This window comes from Crocuta crocuta, unplaced genomic scaffold (assembly GCF_008692635.1).
Source record: "Crocuta crocuta isolate KB4526 unplaced genomic scaffold, BGI_CrCroc_1.0 scaffold377, whole genome shotgun sequence".
NCBI lineage: Eukaryota > Metazoa > Chordata > Mammalia > Carnivora > Hyaenidae > Crocuta > Crocuta crocuta.
Window position 1 is genome coordinate 3,118,757 of NW_027528209.1, and position 26,393 is coordinate 3,145,149.

Consider the following 26,393-nt stretch of genomic DNA (forward strand, 5'->3'; position numbering starts at 1 on the left):
GAATATCCTGTTTGTTGAGGCTCCCATACATGCAACCCAATTGCTCTCTGATAAACAGATCTGTTTGGGACAAAAATTCCTGCCTAAGTCATTTGGAGACTTAATTGTCCTGGTGGAAGAGGAGCCACAGCCCCGGTGGGCAGATAAGTCAGGCAGTCTGGGGCCTGTGGGAGGCACCAAATCAGTTCCAGAGGAAACCCAAGATAGCCAGAATAGCTACAGCGACTTAAAACAGATTTGAAACCAGGAAAAAGGAAACAGTTATTTGCAGGGAGCAGGAAATAGATAGTAAGAGGAAACTGACACACAGAGTTATAGTCATGTTGCTACCGAATATTTTCTCATACCTTGCGCAGTGGCATGAGTGGTATGTAGTTTCGTACGCAATGTTAATTATTTAAAAAATAATGTGGGGGTATGAATGAATAAGTGAAGTCTCTTTAGAACATTTTACGTTACTTTGTTAGAAAAAAACCCAGAGATTCAGAAACTTTCTCAATGTTTCCAAATAGGAAAAATTAAAAAAAAAAAAAAAAAGAAAAGGAAAGAAAGAAAGATCGGCTTATATTCCTGGTTTATCATCCACCTGTTTTTTGGTAAATTGATTGTATCAAAATATTGGAGTCATTTGCAGCTACCTCAGAATTGCCTTGAGGATAAGTTTACAATTTGGCACCTTAGTATCTGTTTTGTGATTAGTCATTCTTGTGCCACCTTTCTCATCACGTGGAATTCCTGGTAATATCACAATGTCCTCAGTACCTGAAAAGGCTCTAAAAGAGAAGACACACAGTAGACCCTTCCTGGGATTGATATTAAATAATACAATATAACTAATTTGCAGGATACTTACAAGGATTCAATGAGATAACATAAAAAGCCACCATATATCTGAATCACAATAGGAACTCAATATGTTTTTTAATTTTTTTAAATGTTGACTTCTTTTTGAGAGAGAGACAGAGCATGAGTGGGGGTGGGGCAGAGAGAGAGAGACTCAGAATGTGAAGCAGGCTCCAGGCTCTGAGCTGTCAGCATAGAGCCCAGTGCAAAGCTCAGACTCACGAACCACGAGATCATGACCTGAGCCCAAGTCTGACGCTCAACTGAGCCACCCGGGGGGCCCCAGAACTCAACATGTTAATTCTCTGCTCCCTTCTTTGAATGAAAGGGGGAGAAACATTCTTCAATTTTTAAAGCAATGCAGAATACTAAGTATCAAAGTTCATTTAATAAAAAAGATGTATGCTGCAGAACTTGATTTGCTCTTAAGAATATCACATGTGGTGTATTTAGACATTCAAGGCGTAGGTGGATGAAGAGGAACACAAAAAAGAGAAACACAAAATTTGGCTTCCTTCCTATCAATAATTCATGGGAGAAGTAGCCTTAGGAAAATGTTGGTCTCTTTTCTTCTACCTTCTCTTATTAGTTCCCAAAACTAAACCAAACCTTTTGTCCTTCATGGGTGAACCCCCAGGCCCTAGGTGCAGGCTAACTTTAGGAGAGCTGTGGGAGGGATGCCTGCGGCTCAGTTGGTTGAGCATCTGACTCTTGATTTTTGGCTTCAGGTCATGATGTCACGGTTTGTGAGTTCGAGCTCTGAGTCGGGCTCCGCACTGGTGGTGCAGAGCCTGCTTGGAACGCTCTCTCTCCCATTCACTCTCCTCCTCCCCAGATGGGTCTCTCTCTCTTTCTCTCTCTCTCAAAAGAAATAAATATATTTTTTTAAAAAAGAGAGAGCTGTGGGAAATTTGGTATCATTGGCCCCAGTCAATTTTCCCTCAGACTCGAGTCACTCACTGTATTGCACACATTTCACCATTAATGATGTACATGCCTAGTGACTTGTCAGGCAATTTATATGCAGGTTAAAAAGCATCCTGCATCAAGCACAGGTGAAAGCGAGCCATTGGTCGGTCCACAAATGGTCTGGACTATTCTTGTGCAAGTGACCATTTGGCTACACTGAATTTCTACCTGTGGGTGATTTTCATCGGACCGTAACTAACCACAAAAGATGAACAAAGCATGTCCTTTTCTGAGAAACTACCTCCCATTTTAATGGCTTCTCAACACATCTCTCTCCACGAACCTTCTATCTGTTTAAATTGCCGGTGGGAAGGGATTTATAACAACCCGCCAGTGATTCCTACTTCTTAGGGTTGCATTTCAAAGAGGAGCGGAACCTGTGATCAATTCGAAGAGATTTCGGAAAAGAACGCCAGCAATGAGACAGTGTCACGTGGGTCTCTGTGTGTCACTGACACCCACGTGTCCCCGGGGCCGATGGGAACGGCACAGAGCGGACTGTACTGGCAAGAGATTCCTCGGCCTCCTCTCTCAGAAGAAAGCTGAACAACTGTCTGTGCAGCTCTGCTTTTCTGTGCCCGGCAACAAAGCCCTCTGGCCATCTAGAAAGCTCTCTGGCCATCTACGTTGTTTCATTTCAAGAGATGGGCTGTACTGGACGCTTTGTGGTCTATGTACAAACCAGAAAAGAAACGAGTCCAAGAATCTGAGCCGGGCCTGAGCACTGACCTAACAAGGCAACCTACTCCATTATGACTCAAAGAGAGAGAGAGAGAGAGAGAGAGAGAGAGACAGAAAGAAAGAAAGAAAGAAAGAAAGAAAGAAAGAAAGAAAGAAAGAAAGAAGGAAAGAAAGAAAGAGAGAAAGAAAGAAAGAAAATGAAAATGTTCTAAATGCTTTCGGACTCTGTAGTATCCAATGCAAAGCTTGATAGCTGACCATATAGATGAATAGTTCTTAGCTCTGGATGCACCTTAGAAACATCGGAACCATGAAAAAGGTAAGGAGAGGAAGGGAATAAAATACCCATGACAAACAGAATGAAATTCATTTGACGAAAAAAGAATTCAAGCCATATAAAACAATATACGGGGCGCCTGGGTGGCTCAGTTGGTTGAGCATCAGACTTCAGCTCAGGTCATGATCTCATGGTTCGTGGGTCTGAGCCCCACATCTGGCTCTGTGCTGGCAGCCTCCTTGGGTTTCTGTGTCTCCCTCTCTCTCTGCCCATCCCCTGTTTGCGCTCTGTCTCTCTCAAAAATAAATTAAACATTAAAAAAATAAAAATAAATAAAAATTAAACAATATGCAGTGAAATAATGGTCTCTTCCATCCCTGCCTTTGGTATCCCAGTCTCTGATTCCCTCTTGTCTGGGATTTAAAAATATGTACATATGCCATCCTTATCTCATACATACTGAATCAGTGTCTCTGATCTTTCGGGGCACCTGGGTGGCTCAGTCCATTAAGCGCTCTATTCTTGGTTTCAGCTCAGGTCATGATCTCATGGTTTGTGAGTTCAGGCCCCACATTGGGCTCTGTGCTGACAGCATGGAGCCCGCTTGGGATTCTCTCTTTCTCTCTGCCCCTTCCCTGCTTGCTCTCTCCCTCTGCCTCAAAATACATAAATAAACTTAAAAAAAAGAGAGAACCACTGATCTTTTTTTTTCTTTTAATGATTTATTTCTAGGAGAGAGAGAGAGAGAGAGAGAGAGAGAGAGCGTGAGGAGGGGAGGGTCAGAGAGATAGGGAGTCACAGACTCTGCAACAGGCTCCAGGCTCTGAGCTAGCTGTCAGCACACAGCCCGACACGGGGCTCGAACCCACGAACCGCGAGATCATGACCCAAGCGAAAGTCGGACGCTTAACTGACTAAGCCACCCAGGTGCCCCCACTGATCTTTTTTTTTTTAATGTTTATTTATTCTGAGAGACAGAGAGAGAGAGAGAGTGAGTAGAGGAAGGGCAAAGAGAGAGGGAGATAGAGAATCCCAAGCAGGCTACACGCTATCGTTACCCCATGTGGGGCTCGATCCCACAAACCACGAGATCATGACCTGAGCCCAAATCAAGAGTCGGACACTGACTTGACTGAGCCACTTAGGAGTCCTTAAGAACTACCAATCTTGATGAGGTGATCAAACTCCCAGGACCCCTGACTGTAGTGAGTGTGCTGATGCTCAGGAACAGAGCGAACAGGACTGTGAGAACTGGAAATCCTTTACTGGACGCATTTGTGGGGAAGGGGGAGCTTTGTACCACTTGTGTAATACAGTGAAAACTTAACAACACAACAGTCAAGCAAAGAGACTGCCCAGGACTTAAGAAGAATGCCCAGCTGTGACTTTGCCGGTCATTCCATGTGACACTGTCAGCCCCCGCCCCATCTCCAATGGGAAAAATGGACCCTCAGAAATTTGTAAATAGTGCTTCTCTAATCTTCTGTATGAGAAAAGGCTGGTGGCCTATCCTGGACCCCTTCATACTTTCTTCTTCCCAATAAATGCCAGTTTTATTCAAGTATCTGAGCCCCTTGACACAGCTCACATTCCCCAAGGGAATCTGACCCCCACATAGCCCAGGGGAGAGCCCCACTGGTGGAGGATGAGTTCCCCTCTCTCTGCAGTAATGAGTATGTGACCCAAATCCGGTTAATACAAAGAGACACAGATTTTCGGGAGGTGTGTAAACTATGAGAAGCCTGGTCCCCCCTCCCACTAACTGAGAACAAGAGCACACCACGGCTATGCCACCTACAGCCACCCTGCACATCTGTCCTGCGCAGGGGCCCCTGATGCTCAGCAGACACTCATTCTGCAGAGAAAAGAGACTAAAATAACCCACATCCATACGCTGCACCACAGGATCCAACGATGCCAGAGCCCTCACGGTACCCGGACTTCCCGATACATGAGCCAATAAATCCATTGTTTCCATAATTTTAGGCTGAGATTCTTGGTGCCTGGAGCTGATGTCTTGTCAAGCCGTCCAGCTTCTTGAAGTCTGAATCTTTCACAGCACGCCCCAAGTTACTCCCTGCCCTCAGGGGGTGTTCACTTCCCAGCCACGTGCCTTAGCCTTCTTTTATATCTTTTTTAGCTCTATGACTCGCCCCCTCTCCCACCCCAGATAACTCAGTGACTACCGATCTGCCATTTTTATCATTTTTTTCTGTTGATGCCCGTCCCATCTCACAAATGGGATGCACTGAGGGACATGGAACTGCATCTACAAGGCACATTCTTGTGCACAGTGAGGGGATGCTTTAGCCGGCGACAAGTGGAGAGGGAGCTTACATTTAGGTGGTTCCCAACTTCTGAAATCTAGGGGTGTCTGTATGATGTTACCAAAGTCTCCTCTAGCTTTTACGAAGAAAAGGACCATTTGAATCTTCACGTTAAGTGAACAAGAAAAAGATTGTTTCATATGGATTGTAAAAGTTCTTTCTTCTTTATCCTGGGAAAGTGATTTGATGGGAACTCAGGGAAGAAGGGAGAAGGAAGGAGAGAAGGAAGGAATCATTTTTTTTTCTAATCTTATGTCCCACGGTGCTTTCATGTATAACTTCAGTCACATCTTACAACAAGCCTGCAAGGCAGGTTATTTTTATCTCCACTTTGCATTTGGGTCAAGTGAAGCTTAGAGAAGTAATTTTCAAGGCCACTCAAATGCATGTCAAAGCCAGATTCATTCATACCAAGGGCTGTATGACTTCAAAGCCATATATTTTCTATACCTTCAATATTTTTATCCCTCAGGCACCTCAGTGGCGCAGGCAGTTAAGCGTCTGACTTCGGCTCAGGTCATGATCTTGCGGTTTGTGGGTTCGGGCCCCTCGTCGGGCTCTGTGCTGACACCTTAGAGCCTGGAGCCTGCTTCGCATTCTGTGTCTCCCTCTCTCCCTTCCTCCCCCTCTGTCTCTGTCTCCCCAAAATGAATAACAACATTAAAAAGTATTTTTATCCCTTTATCTATGCCCCTGGAGAGGTTTTTGGACTTTTGCAAGACCCTAAAGTCTCTTTGCTGAGCAAGTAGCTGGAATCACATGGGCAGCCTTCTGGTGTCCGGAGGGTGGGTCGTCCATCTCGGGGTTTTTCCTGTGCTTCACCTCAAGCTCGCGGCAGCCAGAGGTCCATTTGTCTGTTCCTCTCCCTGGTGACTGTGGTAAACTCCAGGTCACTGAATAAACGGCTGCTCATGAAGCCTTGTTCCTGTCACATATTTCCCTGACTTGAGTCCTCTACACAACTTCTGTGGTCTTGTCTAATGGTCACCACATGTGACCAAAGTATAGCCTGGCTCCAGCCCCCATCCTGGGCTTGCGAATCATTGAGGTTTAGTGAATTATTCACCAATACCTACTGCCCTGTCTCTCTGTGGCACATTTTCTGCCATCTACGAAGCGATCTGTCCCAGCTCTTAGTGAAATCTGCCACAGTGCCCAGGAACACTGCGTCCACAGAGCTCTCTGAGAAGTCAAGCTTAGAGTTTGATGAGTCGCCCTGAGCACAGTGGGGCTGCTCCCTTTCCAGAATGATCCCTCTTCATGACGTCAGGGCACTGTAAGGAAATGGAGAGGGAATGGACGGGGGAAGATCTGGACACGTCCGTCGAGTGGACAGAAATGCGGATACGAATGTTACCAATTCTGTCTGTCTACACTGCGGGTGCTGTAGTTCAGTGATGTCAAGATCAACCCTTCTGAAAACTATTTTTAAAGAATAACAGCTTCCCAAGATCCAGAAGTGAAATCAAAGTTACTACCAGAGTTCTTTGGAGTTGCTGTAGAAAGGTGGTCATTCTCCTGACTGAAGTGACTATATTCTGCTTATTTTGAGTTTTCTCCCGTTTCCTCACTGCCAGTGGCTTGAGGGAAAAGGGAAAAGGAAGAGCACAGATTCGCACATTTCATGTTGTTTTTTTAAAAAAATTTATTTATTTTGAGAGAGAAAGGGAGCAACTGCGTGAGTGGGGAAGGGGCAGAGAGAAAGAGGGAGAGAGAGAATCCCAAAGAGTCTTTGCGATATCAGCACAGAGCCCGACAACGGGGCTTGATTTCATGAACCATGAGATCATGACCTGAGCTGAAATCAAGAGTCAGATGATTAACCAACTGAAGCACCCAGGCACTCCTCATGATTGTTTCTTATATGCCAGGAATTCTTCTGTTTATAACATTATTTGTTCATCACAAAAACTCTTCAGCAAAAGGGGGTAGAGATTATCATAATCCCCTTGTGTTATAGTCAAGTTTGCTGAGGCTCAGATCATTTGAGTAATGTTCCCTACCAGCACTAACAGTTGGTACACAGAGACTTGAACTTGGTTGGAACCAAACCCTCCGTGTGCATTATCTCAGTTAAACTCTACAACACTTTCAGGAGGTAGGTACTGCCCTCTTCCAGTTCATCTGGAGACCACAAGTCTAAACTCGAGGAGTCAGCAGCGTCACGCTCCCTTCCAAGGCTCTGAAGGCGAATCCTTCCCTGTCCTTTCCAGCCTCTGGTGGCTCTTGGTGTCTCCTTGGCTTGTGGTAGCATCTCTTCAGTCTCTGCCTCTGTCTTCATATGGTCTTCTTCCTTGTGTGTCTATGTCTCCTTTCCTGTCCCTGTGAGGACACTCACTGGATTTAGGACCCACCCCTAATCCAGCGCAATCTCATTTGGATCCTCCCCTTAACTATATCTGCAACAAACCCTGTTTCCAAAGAAGACTGGATTCTGAGGTTCTGGATGGACGTGGCTTTCTGAGGGACCCGGCTCAACCCACTACAGCAATGGTCTGCTTAAGATCACACAGCTCTGTGGGCCACAGGTCTAATTACAAACCATGTTTATTTGATAGTATTTCTTATTTATAAGAACTTCAAAGACAAGCCTCGGGGGTTCCCAGAGTGAAGGGGTGGGCTTTGCTTGGGGCGCTAGGGCTCATAATAGCAAGTAGGAAGGAAACCTAGGGAAACACTTTGTGACAACGACTGGGGCTCCATCCGAGGGTACCCACCTAACAGGTGTGTGCGTGTAGAAGTGCTGAGAGACACACGAGCATTTTTGGTGGAACAACTAGAAGAGAGTCAGGTCTTGAGAAGCTCTGTTCGGAAAGACCAGAGCATGTCACATGGGACAGCAAGTGGTCTGAAGATGGAATGACAAAGATGACAATGACAACTTGAATGCTGACAAAAACTGAGGACTGATGGATGTGGGGGGGAGTGGGGGATGGGCATGGAGGAGGGCACTTTGGGGATGAGCACTGAGTGTTATGTGGAAACTAATTTGACAATAAACTATTAAAAAAAAAAAGATGACAATGACAAGATACTGTGATGACAGAGAGCTTTATGTCAGGACAATGAACACAGAGGCTCCCAGGAGTTTACAGGCTTAGCAAACAATGCAGGAGCACGAGAGTTTAAGTGAATTAACGAAAACTACATTCTTGGATGGATCTTTAACATTGTTTTGTAATACAAAATGTTTTCAATGTTTTATTTTTGAGAGAGAGAGAGAGAGAGAGAGTGAGTGGGAGACAAGCAGAGAGAGCGGGAGACACACAATCCAAAGCAGGCTCCAGGCTCTGAGCTCTGAGCTGTCAGCACAGAGCCAGAGGCGGGGCCCGAACTCATGAACTGTGAGACATGACCTGAGCCTAAGTTGGATGCTTAACCCACTGAGCCACCTAGATGCTCCCCTTTTTTTTTTAAGTATTTATTTTGAGAGAAAAAAAGAGGGTGGTGAGAGAGAGAGAGAGAGAGAGAGAGAGAGAGAGATCCCCAAGCAGACTCTGCTCAGTGCTGAGCCTGACACGGGCCTCTATCTCACAACTGTGAGATCATGACCTGAGCTGAAATCAAGAGTCTGATGCTTAACTGACTAAGCCACCCAGGCATCCCAAATGCGTGGATGTTCAGAGTGAGAAGGATATCAATAACCATTAGGGAATTAACTTTTTTGGCTGTGCCTCTTTAGTGGAGATACGTCTTCAAAACAGGTCAAAATTTTGGTCGTGAATTGATCAGTAACATACACATTACACAACGATTAGTGGAAAGTTCCGCCCATTCTGTTGGAAGTTTTCTATCTTCTTCCTAAGTATCAGCCAAATCTTGGGAAGAAAAGGTACGGTTCAAATATCACGAGGTGAAGGGATCAAGGAAAGGTCAGAAGTGGGGGGAGGGGAGGGCATCCAACGAGGCTAGCGAATGAAAAGCAAGGACCAGAAATCTGATAACAAGAAAATCAGATTTACAATGGTGAATTAAGTCTAAAATTCAAAGGCAGTCCTCAGACTCTCTTACGAAACATGTTTTTCTTTGGCTTCCTTATAAACTTCCTTCTGCCCACGAGCCACAGAGCTGTCGCTGCAGACTAGTTCAGCACTGCATTTGGGGCCCCTGTTTCTAAGCAAGTCCGTGAACTCTAAGGAAAGGAATATGTGCCGTGACCATCAGCAAAAGAAAGAGATCCTTGCCAAATGTTTGCAATGGATCCAAAAAGGTGAATGAACTTCCCCAGGTTAACAAAGGAAACCCCAGACTGGATGCATGAAGTCCCAAAAACGCTTTATCCAAAAGTCCTCCAGAAACATCCAAACAGGTTTGTCTTTCCTTCATTTGCATCTTTTGGAAGTGAAGTAGGACAGCTTTAGGTATGTGTCTGCTTGGGAGGGTCAGAGGGAAAAAGGTGTTTTCCCTCAAGAACCTGGTACCCTTTCAATAATGGAGAGGAGAGAATACCACGTAAACTCCTGATTTCACCTAAGCAGCATCATGTAGGAAAATTTATTTTGTCCCCTTTGCATTTCATCCCCAGCAGTTTGCCAGAGACTTCGGAGAGTCTCGAAACAACATTCTTCGTGTTTTGAGAACGGTGCTAAATTGTTTCCCTTGCAACAGATGTAACAAGTGAAAAATGGAGGGTTTTTTCCTCGTTTTCAGACATAATCTTGGCAGAATGTTTAAAAGAAAGATAAACAAAGTGTCAGGAACACTTACAAAAGAACACTAGAATGGAGAGGCAAGGAGACGCAGGGAACAGAATGCGTGGATCTTGTCACACAGATGGTGGCCGCCGCTAGAGGGGCCGATGCCATGACGCTGAGTTTTCTCCTTTGGGATGATGGACACGACACTGTACTCATTTCGGACGGCCCTGACCAGGCGGAAGTTTAGACGAAGCTCCCGTCCTTTTCTTCCCTGCCACGTGGGGTAAGGCGTCAAATCCTTCTCCGTACCACAGTCATCCGTCTGCAGAGAGGTTCCGAGCCCAAGTGTGAGAATAAATGCTTGGCTTCCTAAATTACCTTGTTTCCTGGGAGGCTTTCGCGAAACCTGACAGAATCTGTACGGCCGCCCCAAATCTGCCTGTTCTCAGCACCCACAGATGTTCTCTCTTGGCACAGACAATAAGCATCTAGGATTAAATGTTACCATTTAATAATTAATACCATTCAACTCTCCCTCCCTTCTGTCGAAAGTTGGGCCTTTGGCATAACTGCTGATGTGCTGACATCCTGAAACCCCGGCGCGCTGATTTCCATGCCAATGTAACATTAGATTCAGGATAAAAGGGCTTTCATTTCCCAAGATGTACTAATTGCAGTTTTCATAAACTGGGCCATATGTTAGAATCCGTTCCTATACCTGCCGTTAGTTACATTTATATATAGAAACTGACGAACGGTTTCTTTCAAAGAAATTGCAAATGTGGATTCTCTAACCTTCTCCTGAGTATTTTGCTTGTGAAATCCCTACCTTTTTATCATCTGGCTAACAGCACACCATCACAGAATGATGTAAGACAATGCCCGTTCCTGAATGTAGAATTACCTTCCTTTTCCTTTAAACCACGCTCCACATCTAGAAAATGTAACCTTTGGGGAATCAGAGTGAGAGGTGTCCAGACTGCCTTTGTATTATCCTCTCCACTTTTCTGGAATTCTGAAATTACGTTATCATGAAACATCTTTTAAAAATCTGAACCCTACCTGAACTGGCTTGATACACTCTCTTTAAATAAGGCAAATCTTCACTTTTATCTCCAAAAGCAGAAACTGAAGGAACTCCAACCTTCTGTAGACAGGAAACATTGAGATTAAAGGCTCTACCCTACTACCTATAGAAACATAAAGCGGCAGATATGTTTGTTGTACAACTAACAAGGTCACAGGCTGTTCAGCTGCTGGAGCAAACTCGATTAAGACCGTGATAATCTTTTGAAAGATTGTAATTTATCTCCATTTGAAGGGCATTATCTTAGTTCTTCAGCTATCACGGGGAGCAAGGGTAACAAATACTCAGTGATGAATTTTTGAAAGCTGTAGTCAGATCTTGTTCTCCGAAACCCTTCTAAAGGGCTGTCAGAAGGCAGCGAAATAAAAATTGTCAAATTTGTACACAGACATACTTAATGGCTGTTATCTGAGAAAGTGGTTTATGATTCATACAGCCACTACCTTTACTTAAGCAATTTCTCGTTTGCTTTAGATGGAAGACAATCCGTTCCCATTGCTCACGTGGGAGAGATTACCACAAAAGGCTCTTGTTTACTCGAAATAAGAAGCTATGAGACACGAAATCCACCCAGAGGGGGATCTGTGCTTTCAAAATAGGCTCATACTTTTGCTAAGGGTCAGCATTCTTGACGGTCCTCTTACTAAGCGGATTTCATTTAAATGTAGGGTTTGGAGTCTATAAATAGTCTTGACTATTTCAAGTGGGTTTTGTACTAACTTTTAAGGAGGAAGGAATGGGAATGATCGAGCATCTATGTGCTCAGAGTACAGTTTAGGAGACAGGTCATCCTGACTGACTTTTCCCAAAAAACGCACAAGATGCACATTATTTACATCCTGCAGATGAGCACCCCTAAGCATGCAAAGATGAAGTGTGCACCACAGACTCACATAGTGAGTCACTGGGAAGGGAACTGGGGAAAGATACAGCCAAAGGTTATATCTTCCCACGACTATGCCTGCCTGGCAACTCTCTGTCAAATGTCTTTTTATAATTTTTACCCGGTCGTTTGCCCAGGTGACTTTTTTTTTTTTTCACTTTATGCTGGGGCCACTTTTTTTGAGGTGGAGTGTGTCTATGAGGTAGATATGGAACGGAGCTGGAAGATCTCAGTAATATCCACTAACATGGCCTTAGAGGAGGGGAGGAAGGAATGAGGCAAGGGAAGGGGAGAAGAAACCGAGAGGACACTCCCTGTGTCTCACGTAGTAAGAATGCCCAGGGGCACCTGGGTGGCTCAGACGGTTAAGCGCCTGACTTTGGCTCAGGTCATGATCTCGTGGTTTGTGGGTTTGAGCCCTGCGTTGGGCTCTGTGCTGACAGTTCAAAGCCTGGAGCCTGCTTTGGATTCTGTGTGTGTCTCTCTCTCTGCCCCTCCTCCGCTCACACTCTGTCTCTCAAAAATGAATAAACGTTAAAAAAAGATTAAAAAGAAAAAAGAATGCTCAGACCCACCAACTTCCTTTTTTTTTTTCCTTTTAGAGTTTATTTTGAGAGACAGAGAGAGAGAGAGCACGCATATGTACATGCATAAGTGGGGGAGGGGCAGAGAAAGAGGGAGAGAGAATCCCAAGCAGGCTCTGCACTGTCATGGCTGAGCGTGATGTGGGGCTTGAACCCATGAATGATGAGATCTTGACCTGAGCCAAAGTTAGACGCTTAACCAACTGAGCCACCCAGGCACCACCCAACCTACTGGCTTTCTAATTACTATTTTATGAACTTAACTTGTTGCCACTGCTATACCGGGGGCGCTGCCTGGAGAACTGAGGTAGAAGGAGCACAGTGCAAGAGAAATCCAATTCAGCTTTTTGCCAAAAGTCTTGTGTGTGAATGCTTTGCTTTTTTATCTTTATTTTAGCAGTCTTTCCATGTTTTTAGGTCCGCAGAACCTACTACATGATTTGGCCAAACTCTCTCCGCAAAGGAAAGACACCAGGAGAACCTCGCTTTGCTGACAGCCCGAGTATAATGAAAGTAATGAAGCATGGCCCAACAGGCTTAAAAAACTAGAGTATATTTAGAAACTTACACGGAACAAATTTAATGCTTCTTCCTATAAAATACGAAAAGCACATCATATTCTTGCTGCTCATAAGATAACTGCGGGATTAAAGGTATTTTCATTCACAGCAACACGACAAAAGCTTAAAGGAGTGTGATGATAGGGGTCACATACACCTGAAAGCATCTGTCAAAATTCATCAAATGTACATTTAAAAAGAATGATTTTTTTAAATGTAAACATTTCACTTCAGTAAACTGGACTTAAAAAAAGGCTACCATCTTCTCAGTGTATTTCCTGTGACTGTATAACCTTATCTGAAGACGTTGCTAAAAATCTTTGCTTGAGTCCTTTCAAGAGCGTTCACCCAGGTGGGCTCTGATGGTCTCGCTCTCTCTGGAATGCTGTAAGGTGGTTCTCATACGGCTCTTGCAGGATAGAAACCAGGGCTTAGGGGAGTATCAGGCACATGGCCGGGGAACATTTGTACCTATTTACGGACAGCATGAGGATCCCTAATGGTCTACTAGGGTACATGCCCAGGTGAGCCTGTTAGCTCTATATCATTCTTGTACCAAAGGTACCCAATATGCATACCCTCTTTCCAGGGTCCTAAAGATCTTTATAGATACTGGAGGTACCGGCCATGCATTGGTCTGTTCCAGGACATGATCTAGATAGAATCTTTGGGGCCTTTTAGATCCTCTTGCATCCAGAGAGGAGTCACCAAATGCTCTAGATGCCATCCCCTTGGTGGTAAGGAATTAGGACGTGATTTTCACCCAGCACAAGAACACTTGTACCTAGAACCCACCCTGGAAAAAATGAGGAGCAAAGCTGATGTACCTGGAAAAGCGTATTTGCTCCATCATTATGTTTTCTGCCTAGACAGTAATTACTTGGGGATTCATTTTGCTTTGCTTGCATAGACATAATTTTAGAGTTAAGTATTTTTCAAATAAAGCTCAGATCTCAAAACAAGAAAATCTTACTGTCCCTAAAGTCACTGTTTTGACAAAGTGCTGTATATATAAATCTCCTTTGACTAGAGAAGTATTTATAGTGACTCCTCCCTAATTACTCCTATTCTGAATAATGAACTTTATTATATAAGATTCATTTGAGGAAAGCGTGGTATAGAACCAACAGAATATCACCAGCACTGTGGGTGTCTTTAGCTATTTATATCTCAGTGTGTAGACGGAACAAGGTTATAATGAAATCCTCACCCCATAAACATGAATACATATAGGTTAAGCTACTTCAGCACATTTCTCCAGGAAGTTGGCTGAATTCTGTTTTCACCAGTCAATTAAAATGAAGACATGCAAATGTGTGGGAGTACTGCTTCCCTCTATGAAATGTAGTCAATCTTAGAAATACTTCCGTAAATGTTAACTGCCCACCAAATTTCTAAAGTCCTCCAAAGTCTTACTTTGTTGCTTTTGGTACTCGGTTCTGGAAAATATGCCCTGCTCTTTTTACATATCATAGAGATACCTGCTCTGAGTTTTCTCTCTCTCTTTCTTTTCCAGTAGAGGCATGATGATGGGGTTGGCCTGAACCAGCTCATTCAGGAGTAATTTCTCCACTGGGAAAAAATCTACAGGGCCGCTGGAGAGGCCAGGAGCTTTCCAACTGGTGAAACCGAAGCTTTCTAAGAACTGATCGTTTGGTTTTTAGGATTTTGGTAAGCTGGTTATTAAATACGGTCATTCTTAAAAAGTCAATCATGTAAATTTATAATTAAATATATTAAATAATCGAAGGTGACACACCACAATTTAGCACTTGCTAATCATTTCCTATTACCTATCCTTTTGAAGTTATTCATATCGGCCGTGTCTGTATGATGGAAACATAAGGATAGACCACTTCATCTCTCCCTAAGCCCATGTTCAGTGACATCATGTTGGTAGCTTGAAATTGGCCAGGGCTGGATATCAGCAAAGAACTCAGGGCTCCCTGGCCATTCCCTCCACCAAACACCCCTCCCCTCTTGTCCTCAGGAGTTGTTAAACATTCACCAGCACATTTAACGGCCTTCTCTTTGAAGTTAGCTGGACAAAAAAACAAAATAAAAAAGATGGAAACCCCATGACTGTAACCTTTCTTACAAATGCCATAGATATTATCACTGTACAACTCTACTCTCAGAAATTATCAACCCATCCCTCCATTCATTCAATATTTACCTAGTGCTGTTATGTACAAAGCACTGTGCTAAGCACTGCTGTAACTGGAGTAAAAAGACACTGCACATCTCAACAAAGAAATAGTGAGTAATGAAAAGAACGTGTGCTTTGGATTCAGAAGGATCCGAAGTCGGGACCCAACTATGCAGGGTGACTCACCTTCCCTCTTTTCTGGGGGCTGAATTAGTTTTAGCAATACAAATCCTCTATCCTGGGAAGCCCTTCCACCCCAGACAAAGCAAAACCATTGGTCATGCTCCAACTATGACACTTAATGATTCTGAAAATTTGGGCTGGTTACTTTGTGTCTGTGAGCCTCAATTTTCTCAAGTATGAAAGGAAGGAAAGAAAACCAATTTTTCAGGGCTGATGTCAAGATTAGTGCTATATGAGTACCCTGTATTAGACAGTGCCCATCTATACAGGCACTTAGGACAATCCCTCGCATATGCAATGCGCTCAGTGAATGAGAGTGTGGGTCATTCACAAGAAAACACAGAATCAAATAGGGAAAGAACTCTTAGAGGATTTGAGATGTAAATACCGATTCTAATTGAAGGTTTTAAAAAGATACGATACAAGAGGCAGCATTGATTTGGACCCATTAGAACAGAAATTGCCTTTACCCCATGATCAAACTATACCTTGCCTTCTGATGCGGCTATATTGTTTTTCAGTACCTGACACTGACATCCTCACTTTCAGATCCTGTGAAACCCAGGTTCCCCCTTTCTACCCCTGCTCTGTCTCAGACCTCCTCTTCTTTAATGGCTGCAGCCAGGCAGAATGAAGCAGGATTTAAATCCTGGGCTCTGAACACCTTCAATAAAACGATGCATTCAGCTTACATATTAGTGGGATAAAATTCACTGGGGAAAAAGAAAACCAAGGTGTGATTTTCAGTGAGACTTGAAAGGTATGAAAAGTTCCGAAACATTAGCAGTGGCTCAAAAACTGCTAGTTCATATTTCTACTTCAGCCCAATTACTTTCCAAAGCCTACATGGCTGAGGAAATAAAGACCTACAGGGGTCATTTGAAACCATAAATGGAACGTAGGAAAAGTATCACTGTTGTCTGAAGACCTTTTGCAGAAGGACAGGTATAATTTTGAATAGATATTAAGATCAGAGACACATGCAAACATCCATCTCACTGTGGAGGAAGTGGCTTCAGAAAAAGGCTTCTATTGTTCACCTTCCTCTTCCTTCAGGCAAAATGACTCTGACGGTTCTTATTTTGTACATTAGGACTGTACAATTGTGGTAACAGATGCTGAAAGATCACTTTTGGGGTGTGTGTGGAATGTGAGGAAACAGAGGGGATTCTTAGAGAAGACATTGCCGACAAGGTTTCAGGTCTGGTGTGTTGGCCAGGCTCCGAGTGAGCCCCGACCGATCTTTACCTCGTGGAAGAACACCCTTCTGCGGTCTCCTCCTACAATGAATCGGAGCTTCTCTGTGTGGCCCTACCCAAACTATGGTACAGGTGATGGCACCTGATTTCTGAATGTAGCTCATAAAAGTTAGGTTGCCAGATAAAATACCAGTTAATTTTACATTTCAAATAATCTACCAAAAAACTTTTAGTATAAATACACACCAAATACTGCATGTACCATATCGATACCAAAAGATTATGTATGACTTATCTGAAATGCAAGTTAACTGTGTGTCCACTATTTTTATTTGCTAAATCTGGCAACCCAATGAAGAGCATTTTGGCTTCCATCTTCTCTGGGGTCGTTCACCGTGTTGTGCAGATAGATGTTCAACCAGCCTTGTGCCCATGTGAAGAAGAACTGAGGTCTGCAACCAGTGTCTAGTGAGAGAATTTGCCTCACACTTCTCATCTGTTCGATTGGGTTCTTTGCGGCTACTATAGACTATGAATTCCGTTAGAAGAGTCATGTATATTTTTGCTCCTTATTGTGTCCCAGTGCTCAATACAGTGCAGGGCCAGGTACTTAAACTGCTTTGTTACATGGTGTAAAACATGCTCTGAGCCTCACTTTTGACATCTGTAAAATGGGATAGAAATGAAATCCACCATACAGATATGGAACAATCCCGTTTACAACTGCATCAAAAGGAATAAAGTACTCAGGAATAAATTCAACCAAAGAGGTAAAAGAACTGTACTGAAAACCATAAGACAATGATGAGAGAAACTGAAGATGACACAAATAAATGGAAAGATATGCTGTGATCATGGGTTGGAAGAATTAATTTTGTTGAAATGTTCATCCTTCTCAAAATGATCTACAGATTCAAAGCAATCCCTATAGAAACACCAACAGTATTTTTCACAGAACTGAAACAAATAATCATAAAATTTGTATGGAACCAGAAAAGATCCTGAAGAGCCACTGCGGTCTTAAGAAAAAAGAGGAAAGCTGGAACTTTAAAGGTCCCAGATTTCACATTACACTACAAAGCTGTAGTAATCAGAAGAGTATGGTACTGGCCCCAAAAGAGACACATAGATCAATGGAACAGAGCAGCTAACCCAGAAAAAACCCCCACATTTATATGGTCAATTAATCTATGATGCAAGAGGCAAAAATATGAAATGGGGAAAAGTCAGTATCTTCAATAAACAGTGTTGGGAAAATTGGACAGCCACATGCAAAAGAAAAATACTGGACTGCTTTCTTACACCATACACAAAAATAAACTCAAAATGAACGAAAGACCTAAATATAGGGTGTGAAGCCATAAAACCCGTAAAAGAAAACGTAGGAAGTAAACTCTTGTACATCAAACTAGAAAGCTTTTGCAATAAAGGAAACCATCAGCAAAACACAAAAGCAACCCACTCAATGGCAAAAGATATTTGCAAATGATATAACTGATAAGGGGTTAGTATCCGAAGTATATAAAGAACTCATACCACTCAACATCAAAAAAACAACCAATCTGATTAAAAAATGGGCAGAGGACCTGAACAGACATTTTTTCCAACGAAGACATATAGATGGCCAACAGACATATAAAAAGATGCTCAACACCACTCATCATCAGGAAAATGTAAAGAGAAACCATAATGAGATATCACTCACACCTGTCAGAATGTCTAGTATCAAAGTGACAAGAAACAACAAGTCTTGGCAAAAATGTGGAGAAAAGGGAACCCTCATGCACTGTTGACGGGAATATAAATGGACACAGCCAGTATGATAAACAGTATGGAGCTTCCTCAAAAAATTAAAAATAGAAACATTATATGATCCAGCCATTCTACTTCTGAATACTTATCCAAAGAAAACAAAACCACTAATTTGAAAATATGTATGTACTCTTCTGTTCAGTGCAGCATTATTTACAATAGCTAAGATATGGAAGTGTATACATACAAACACATTCACACATATACATACAGTGGAGTATCACTTTGCCATAAAAAGAACAAAATCTTGCCCTTTGCAACACAGATGGACCTAGACGGCATAATACTATGTGAAATGAGTCAGTGAGAGAGAGATGAAGATCATATGATTTCATTCATATGTGGAAGTTAAGAAACAAAACAAAACAAACGACCAATGGAAAAAAGACACAACCAAAAAAGTAGACTTCGATATAGAGAACAGATGGTTACCAGAGAGATGATGGGTGGGTGCGTGGGGGAGGGGGGGGGAATGGAAGAAAAAGGTGTAGGGGATAAAAAGTACCTTATCATGATGAGCAATGAGGAATATATAGAATTGTTGAATCTCTTTATTGTACACTTGAAACTATTATAACATTGTACATTAATTACACTGGAATCAAAATTTTAAAAAAGTGTTACTGCTCATTGGCAATGCACATGGTAAACCAAAAGCTTTGATGGAGATGCACAATGAGATTAATGTTGTTTACATGCCTACTAACACTATATCCATTCTGCTGCCCCTGGTTCAAAGATTCTTTTCAATTTTCAAGTTTTATTATTCAAGAAATACATTTAATAAGGCTAAGGCTGCCATAGAGAGCGACTTCTCTGATGGATCTGGGCAAAGTAAATTGAAAACATTCTGGAAAGGACTCACCATTCTAGATGCCATTAAGAACCTTTGTGATTTAGGGGAAGTGGTCAGAATATCAACTTTCATGGAAGTTTGAAAGAAGTTGATTCCAACGTTCATGGATGACTTTGAGAGGTTCTAGAGTTGAGTGGAGGAAGTCACTGCAGATGTAGTAGAAACAGCAAGGAGAACTAGAATTGGAAGTGGAGCCTGAAGATGAGACTGAATTGCTCTGATCTCATGATCAAAGTTGAATTGACAAGGAAGTGCTTTTTATGGATGAGCAGAGGAAGTGGTTTCTTGAGATGGAATCTCCTCCTGGTGAAAATGCTTTTAAGATTGTTGAAATGACAACAGAAGACTTCAAATATAGCATACATTTAGTTGATAAAGTGCTGGTAGAGTTTGCAGGGATTGACTCCCACTTTGAGAGAAGTACCACTATGGGTAAAATGCTATTGAACAACACTGTAGGCTTCAGTGAAATCATTCATGGAGGGAAGGGTCTATTGATTTCACAAACTTCAATGTTATCTTAAGGCAACCATACATTTTTGTTGTTTTAACAACTTGCCACAATCACTCAGCCTTCAGCAACCACCACCTGAGCAGTCAGAAGCCATAAATGTCCTGTTAAGTCCCTCCACCAGCAATTAGATGATGACCTGCTGAAGGCTTAGATGATGGTTAGCAGTTTCTAGCCACAAAATTCTTTAAATTAAGAGTTTAATTGACACTGCTTTTTAGACGCAGTGCTATTACACACGTAATGTGCTGCAGTATTGTGCAAACACAACTTTTATATGCACTGGAAAACCAAAAGATTCACTTGGCTTCCTTTATTGTGGTATTTGCTTTATTACAGTGGTCTGGAACTGAACTCACTGTGTCTGCAAGGTATGTCTGTATTGGGCCCCATGTCCCCGAGTTTCTGATTCTGTAAGTGTGGGTATGGCCAGATCATGCTGATGCACCTAATTTTGAGACCAAGCCACCGTTTGGGCTTAATGCTTTCAATGACTGAGGCCGTGCTGGGTAAGTGCCTTCTCACTTCTGTTTATAAATGATTTGTGTTGGCTGGGCACAGACTTCAGTGCAGTCAGGGCTGTCAAGAGTGTGAGGTCTGATTTCTTTTCACAAAATTAGACCCAGAAGTCTCTGATTTATTACTGATTATAATCAATACCTCTACATCAAGGGATGCTCTTAGCCCGTGGGAAGTTTAAAATAGAAAGAAAGCAGCCTCCGTATTAAAGGTGAGCTCTGCTGACTACTGTTGCTTTTGCTGGTTTCTGGACTCTGGTCTCAGTGTGTTTGTAAACCCATGTTTTCAGCTGAAGCCCATGCTGTACTCCAAAGTGGGTGGGAAATTCACAGTAAATAGTAAATATTGCCGCAGCAGATCAGAAGCAAACATTTTTTTGTTCTCCTAATTGGAACAGGTTTAAAACATTAAACAGTTTATTAAAAGAATTTGTTTAATGTCTATTTTTGAGAGAGAGAAAGAGACAGAGTGTGAGCAGGCAAGGTGTAAAGAGAGAGGGAGACACGGAATCCTCAGAGCGGGCCCCAGGCTCTGAGCTGTCAGCACAGAGCCTGATGTGGGGCTCCAAGTCACAAACCACGAAACCATGACCTGAGCCGAAGTCGGACGCTTAACCAACTGGGCCACCCAGGCGCCCCAACATTAAACAGTTTCTAACAGCTTTCCCTGTCATTAACTCCTTTCCAAGACACAATCTCAACTCCAAAGCAGTTTGGGGAAGAAAAATTTTTCCTCTACTTAGATTCCTTTTAGGGGACCTGCAAATTAAAATGACAAAGACAGATTAATAGGAGAAAAGTCATATGAATTTTATGAACATTTTTACATGACTGGAGGCTTCACCGAAAACAAGCAAAAGTCCGAAGAGTTGGTTGGACCTGGTGGCTTATATACCATTTTAACAGAAAAGAAGACTACATTGTGAAGAAATGTCTACACAAAGGAGAAGAGGGGCTAGGGGCAGTAAATGTGGGAAGGTGACTAGCAAATGAATGGTAGATAAAGGTTGTTCAGTAAGGTTTGTTATGCAGACTCCAGCTGTTTCCAATGATAAAGTTAGAAAGTTTTCATTTAAATGCACTGTGAATAACTGTCCTTCAATTATTAATGTGGTAAAGCCTTTTCTGTTGTATACCACCAACACCTCAAAATCTTGTTAATTTCACCCCTGGTAATTTACACATCCATCAGTCAATCATTGAAACAGTATTTATGGAGAATTATCTCTGTGCCATTGAATGTGGACATACCGATTATCTAATAGCGCCCATTTAACTTCAATTACAGTGGGCTTTAGTGAATACTTTTATGGCCCCTAACTTTTAACATTTTGTGTTTCTTGGCTTTAAAAATGTAAACCTATTTTTTAATGTACCAAACAATGTAAATTTCACTTGCCTTACATCATTTCTTCAGAAGGGAGCAATGAAAAAGAAAATCTTTGTTCTTAGAAATTACTTACTACTTGAACAATTACCATCTTATACATGGGAAACCAAAAATGTATCTGATGAAAGTAAAGAAAAATCTAAATTATGATTTACTGCTTATGAAAATGACTTTGTTTATGAAATGAAGTTTAGTAATCTCCCAATGAATACAGTAATTTAAGCAAATTTTGCATTAAGAATGAATCATACTAAGAATTTTCTATTGTGAAACTGTAAGATTTTAATGGCCATTTGTTTTAAACCAAGTCTCTGAAAAGAATTGGTCAAGTGCCAGAAGCTGTTTGTGATGACAAACCGCTCACAATGAATTGCTTCGAAAGAAAACACTACTTTTTGTTTTTGAAACAAATTTGTGTAAGTACTAGACATATTCCACTATCTGTAAATCATCTTTTCTGACCATAAACTTAAAAGGCCCAATTTTATCTCTTCTTGTTTGTGTCTTTCAGATCTTTCTAAACCTTCTACTTCTATTCTTTGTGGCAGCAAAGAGTTGTCATGTATTATCTTTGCTGGTGAAACATCATTCCTTCACATGTCCTCATTATGCAAACATGTGATGCTTTGTTGATTGGCGTATGCTTTTTAGTTCTTCAAGCTGGTCATAAAAATGTGATTTTTACTTCCCTGGGATTCGCATTGATTTACAAAGATAACCAGTGTTAAAATTGTAATTGCCTGTACTTCAAGCACTGTTATTTATAGTATGATCGTAGGAAATCAATGAGAATACAAATTAATAGTGTCCATTTTCACAAATGAGTAAGATCAGTTGCCAATTTTCATATAGCCAGACATGTGTCTTCTTTCGATGGAATGGTTCTACCGTTCTGTTTATGGATTCAAAGCAAAGAAGAGAACTTGGGGAAGGAGAAATTATTTCTTTTTCTTTTCTTTCTTTTTTTTTGGAGGGCCTTAATTTTGCTTCTGATTTGGTTGCCTTAATCACATTTGACCCATGCCTTCGGGCCATTTCCAGGGCCAGATCCAGGCTATGTAGGATTTCATGGTTTCATAAATTGGAGGGGCTTCTTTGGGAAAAATGTTTTAAAAAATATTTTACTTATGCAAAATTTACAGAAATAGATGACCACCTAAATTCAGTATTAGGGGTCATTACCAAGCTGCCAAACGGGGCCCATTCCACGGTGCAGGTTCTAAGCCTGGAGATGAAGCTTTGCTATCATCACAGTAGATGTGTCTCTGGGCTTACACACACATCACAACTTGAACACGAAGCTGTGATAACCTACCCATCAGAAGCACAGTGTGATTGATTTGTCTATGGTTTGTGGAAATCAATTTTATTACTTAGTCATGTTACGTAGAAAAAGCACTGGGGAAAAATCCATATTGATAGATTGGTAAAAGGATCTTAGTGCAGGGCAGAGGACTTTGTGGGATCACCACATGGCCAAGTTCCTTCTACCATGAAATTCTTCATGGAATTTGTAGACTGCTGGGTTATTTACCATTATTAGGGCTATTTAAAGAACTTTTTAAAAACATTTGTTTATTTAAAAAAATGTTTTAATGTTTTATTTATTTCTGAGACGGAGAGAGAGAGAGCAGCATGAGCAGGGGCGGGTCAGAGAGAGAGGGAGACACAGAATCTGAAACAGGCTCCAGGCTCTGAGCTAGGTGTCAGCACAGAGCCTGACGCGGGGCTCGAACCCACGAACTAGGAGATCATGACCCGAGCCGAAGTCGGACGCTCAACCGACTGAGCCACCTAGGCGCCCCAAAACATTTGTTTATTTTTGAGAGAGAAAGAGCGAACACAAGTAGGGGAGGGGCAGAGAGAGGGAGATAGAGGATCTGAACCAGGCTCTGCGTTGTCAGCACAGAGCCTGATGTGGGGCTTGAACCCACGAACCGTGAGATCATGACCTGAGCCAAAATCAAGAGTTGGCCGCTTAAGTGACTCAGGCACCCAGCGCCCCTCATTATCAGGGTTACTACAGAAAAAATTAAAAAGTAGTTAATGTTTAGCTTTGTCATATGAAACTAGTCTAAGATCTTCAAACTTACTGGCTGTATTACACGGCCAACAATCTGATCATATTTATGGACAGATAAGTGGGAATACAAGGTAGTCTACACCCTGGGCAAATACACAGCAGAAAAAAAAAAATCAACGCTGCCACACCGGAGTTGGAGAAATCCTTAAATCCTATGGAACGTAGAGATTTCACAGAAGCAATGGACTTCTTCTACAGCAAGAGTAAGGATATGTTTTAAGCAGTAGAAACTATTCTGGTACAGATGGGGGCATCAATTTGGGGCACAGCGGACGGAAGAGCTTCAGTAAAATAGGTTCCTGTGAAGGGGACTCATGAATAGCGGTTTGAAGAGGCAGTTGAAGACCACAACGTTATACAAAAAGGCCTTGAAAGTCATACCAAAAATCCAAATTTTAATGTCAACGGTCCTCAAAGCTTAGTCTCTAGACCCAGCTTCAACCTTGCCCCAGAACTGGTTATACATATAAACTGTCAGGCCTCACTTCAGTTCCTCTGGATCTGAAACTCTGGGTTGGGGCTCAGGAATCTGTTGTGACCAGCTCTGTAGGTGATTCTGAGGCTCAATGGAGAGCCAGTGCTCTATGTTACAGTCAGCAGCAGCAGATTTCCAAGAGGAAAGGAATGCTCTCAAGTGGTGTTTCTGGAAGCTTAAGCTGGCACCTATGGGTTAGACAGATTGGATAGAGAAGGGATGGAAGGCAGGAACGTCTATTTTTTCAACCTCATGTCTCAATCAGCATAATATATATGAATTATGACGCCGGCTGCTGAATTCCAAAGCTGTTCTTTGTCAGGGTGTTAGCATCTCCATTTTATGGCACAGTGTATTACACGGTGGCAATATACTTCGTGAGTCTGCCCTAAGTTTTTTAACAGTCAATTAAATGCTTCCGTTTTATTATAGCGAATGCTAATTTAATGACTTGTAGCTAGTTACTAGTAGGAGGAACCTTCATCTTTTGCACGGAGTACAATAAAAATTCAGCAGCCTTGTAAATATGCACCGGATAGGTCGAGGGCCATTTTTATGGAACGAATCTTGGTGTTTTAAGGGAGTCTGAAACGCCCTCCTAGACGTAATGACTTCAAATAAATATATGTGACCTTGTAGTATTACAGGTTACTTAAGACAAAGGAAGGGGCACCTGGGTGGCTCCTTGGGTTAAGCGTCTGACTCTTCATTTTGGGTCACACCACGGTATCTGGGTGGTGAGAGCAAGCCACCCGTCGGGCTCTGCACTGACAGCGGGGAGCCTGCTTGGGATTCTCTCCCTCCCCGTGGTCCCTCCTCCACGCATGCGCATGCACGCTTTCCCTCTCAAAATAAGAAAAAAGAGAGAGAGAGAAAGGAAGAAGGTGGAGGGAAAGGAATGAAGAGGAGAGACAGAATGGTATTCCGAGCGGGAGACGTGAGGGAGCAGAATATGTATAAAAAGAGAAGGAGAAAAAGAAAGAAGAGAAAAACAGCAGGACAGTATAAAATGATGTGCCTCAAAGGTCAGCCCAATCTGTCAGCGGTTAGGGCTCGGTGAATCAGCAGAGCGGGGGAGGCAGGGGGGCTGTAAGCACTTGGTAATGAGTACCACCTATGACAGCCCAGCTGTAAAGAACTTACGCTCCTGTGCCTCGGGGCAAAAAAAAAAAAATAGAAAAGAAAAAAAAGACTGTTATGCTGTAGGACCGCTGCCCTTTAAGTGTTTTCTTAAGTTTGAAATCTTGGCACTTTTTATATACCCATCCAGAGAAAACCTGCTGTGTGAGAAACACGCAGAAAATGTACTTCTGGAAGCTCATGTGTGAAGCGAGATTGTTTACATAAGGCTTACACCGTTTGAGAATAACGCAATTTGACAGAAGAGACAGGTTGATGAAATGTCTGTGGTGTCTTTTTTTTTTTTTTTTTTTGCATTAGAGTTAGGTGGGTAGAATATAACCATGGGAAAGCCAAGAGCTGGCCCCGATTTCTGGCTCTGGCACTGATATCTTGTATGATTCAAGACAAGAGACACGGCTTCAACCCCGCACTCATTATGCAGCAGGACCTGGGGACAGAGCGGTGCGTGAGTTTGTACACGGCCCAGGCATTCTTATTTTTTGGCAGATTAGAAGGCTCTTCAGTTGACAACGTCTAAGCCGCATGTGCCACTGCCAGTCTCCCGGCAGATCAGGCTGTAAAGAGAGAGCTTTTCATTAAGACCAAACCTCGAATCCTGTTAATGCCGGAACAGCTTCGGACAGCTGGTCAGGGGAGCAGGGGTAAGGCCTGGGAGAGTGTGATAAGTTAGGTTTGGAAATTGCTCAGAGCCTGGCATAAGTGCCCCAAAGCATTAGGCAAGCTGCAAGGAAGGGCCTGGAGCCACAGAAAGAGGCACAGAATCAGACCACATTATGTGGGTTCCGTGTCAAATCAAGGCAGTGGGCCAGTCAGGGACCAGACGCTGCGGTAGGGAATAGTAATACTAACGTGTACCCAGAGCTCACCGTGGGCCGCGTACCAATCTTAGTTAGCACTCTGGAACACATCTCCTAAGGGGTGGTGTACGCCTATCATGCCCATTTTACGGATGAAGGGATGGAGGCTCACAGAGGTTAGGATGACCTCCCAAGGCAGCCGCCCAAAGGCTGGACACGCAGGCAAGCTACCCGCATGCTTGAATTTCACACGAAGGGAAAAACATGGAGGCGGTATTATGCGTGTAGATGCGAAATAAAGTCCCAGTCACAGAATGGAAAAGCTTCCAGCGGAGCCGTTTGCCCCCACCCCGAGCCCCAGAGAGCAGCAGCATGAATCTGTTCCCAGCATATCCTACCGTCTGCCAGCCCCCAGGGCTCCGAGGATAG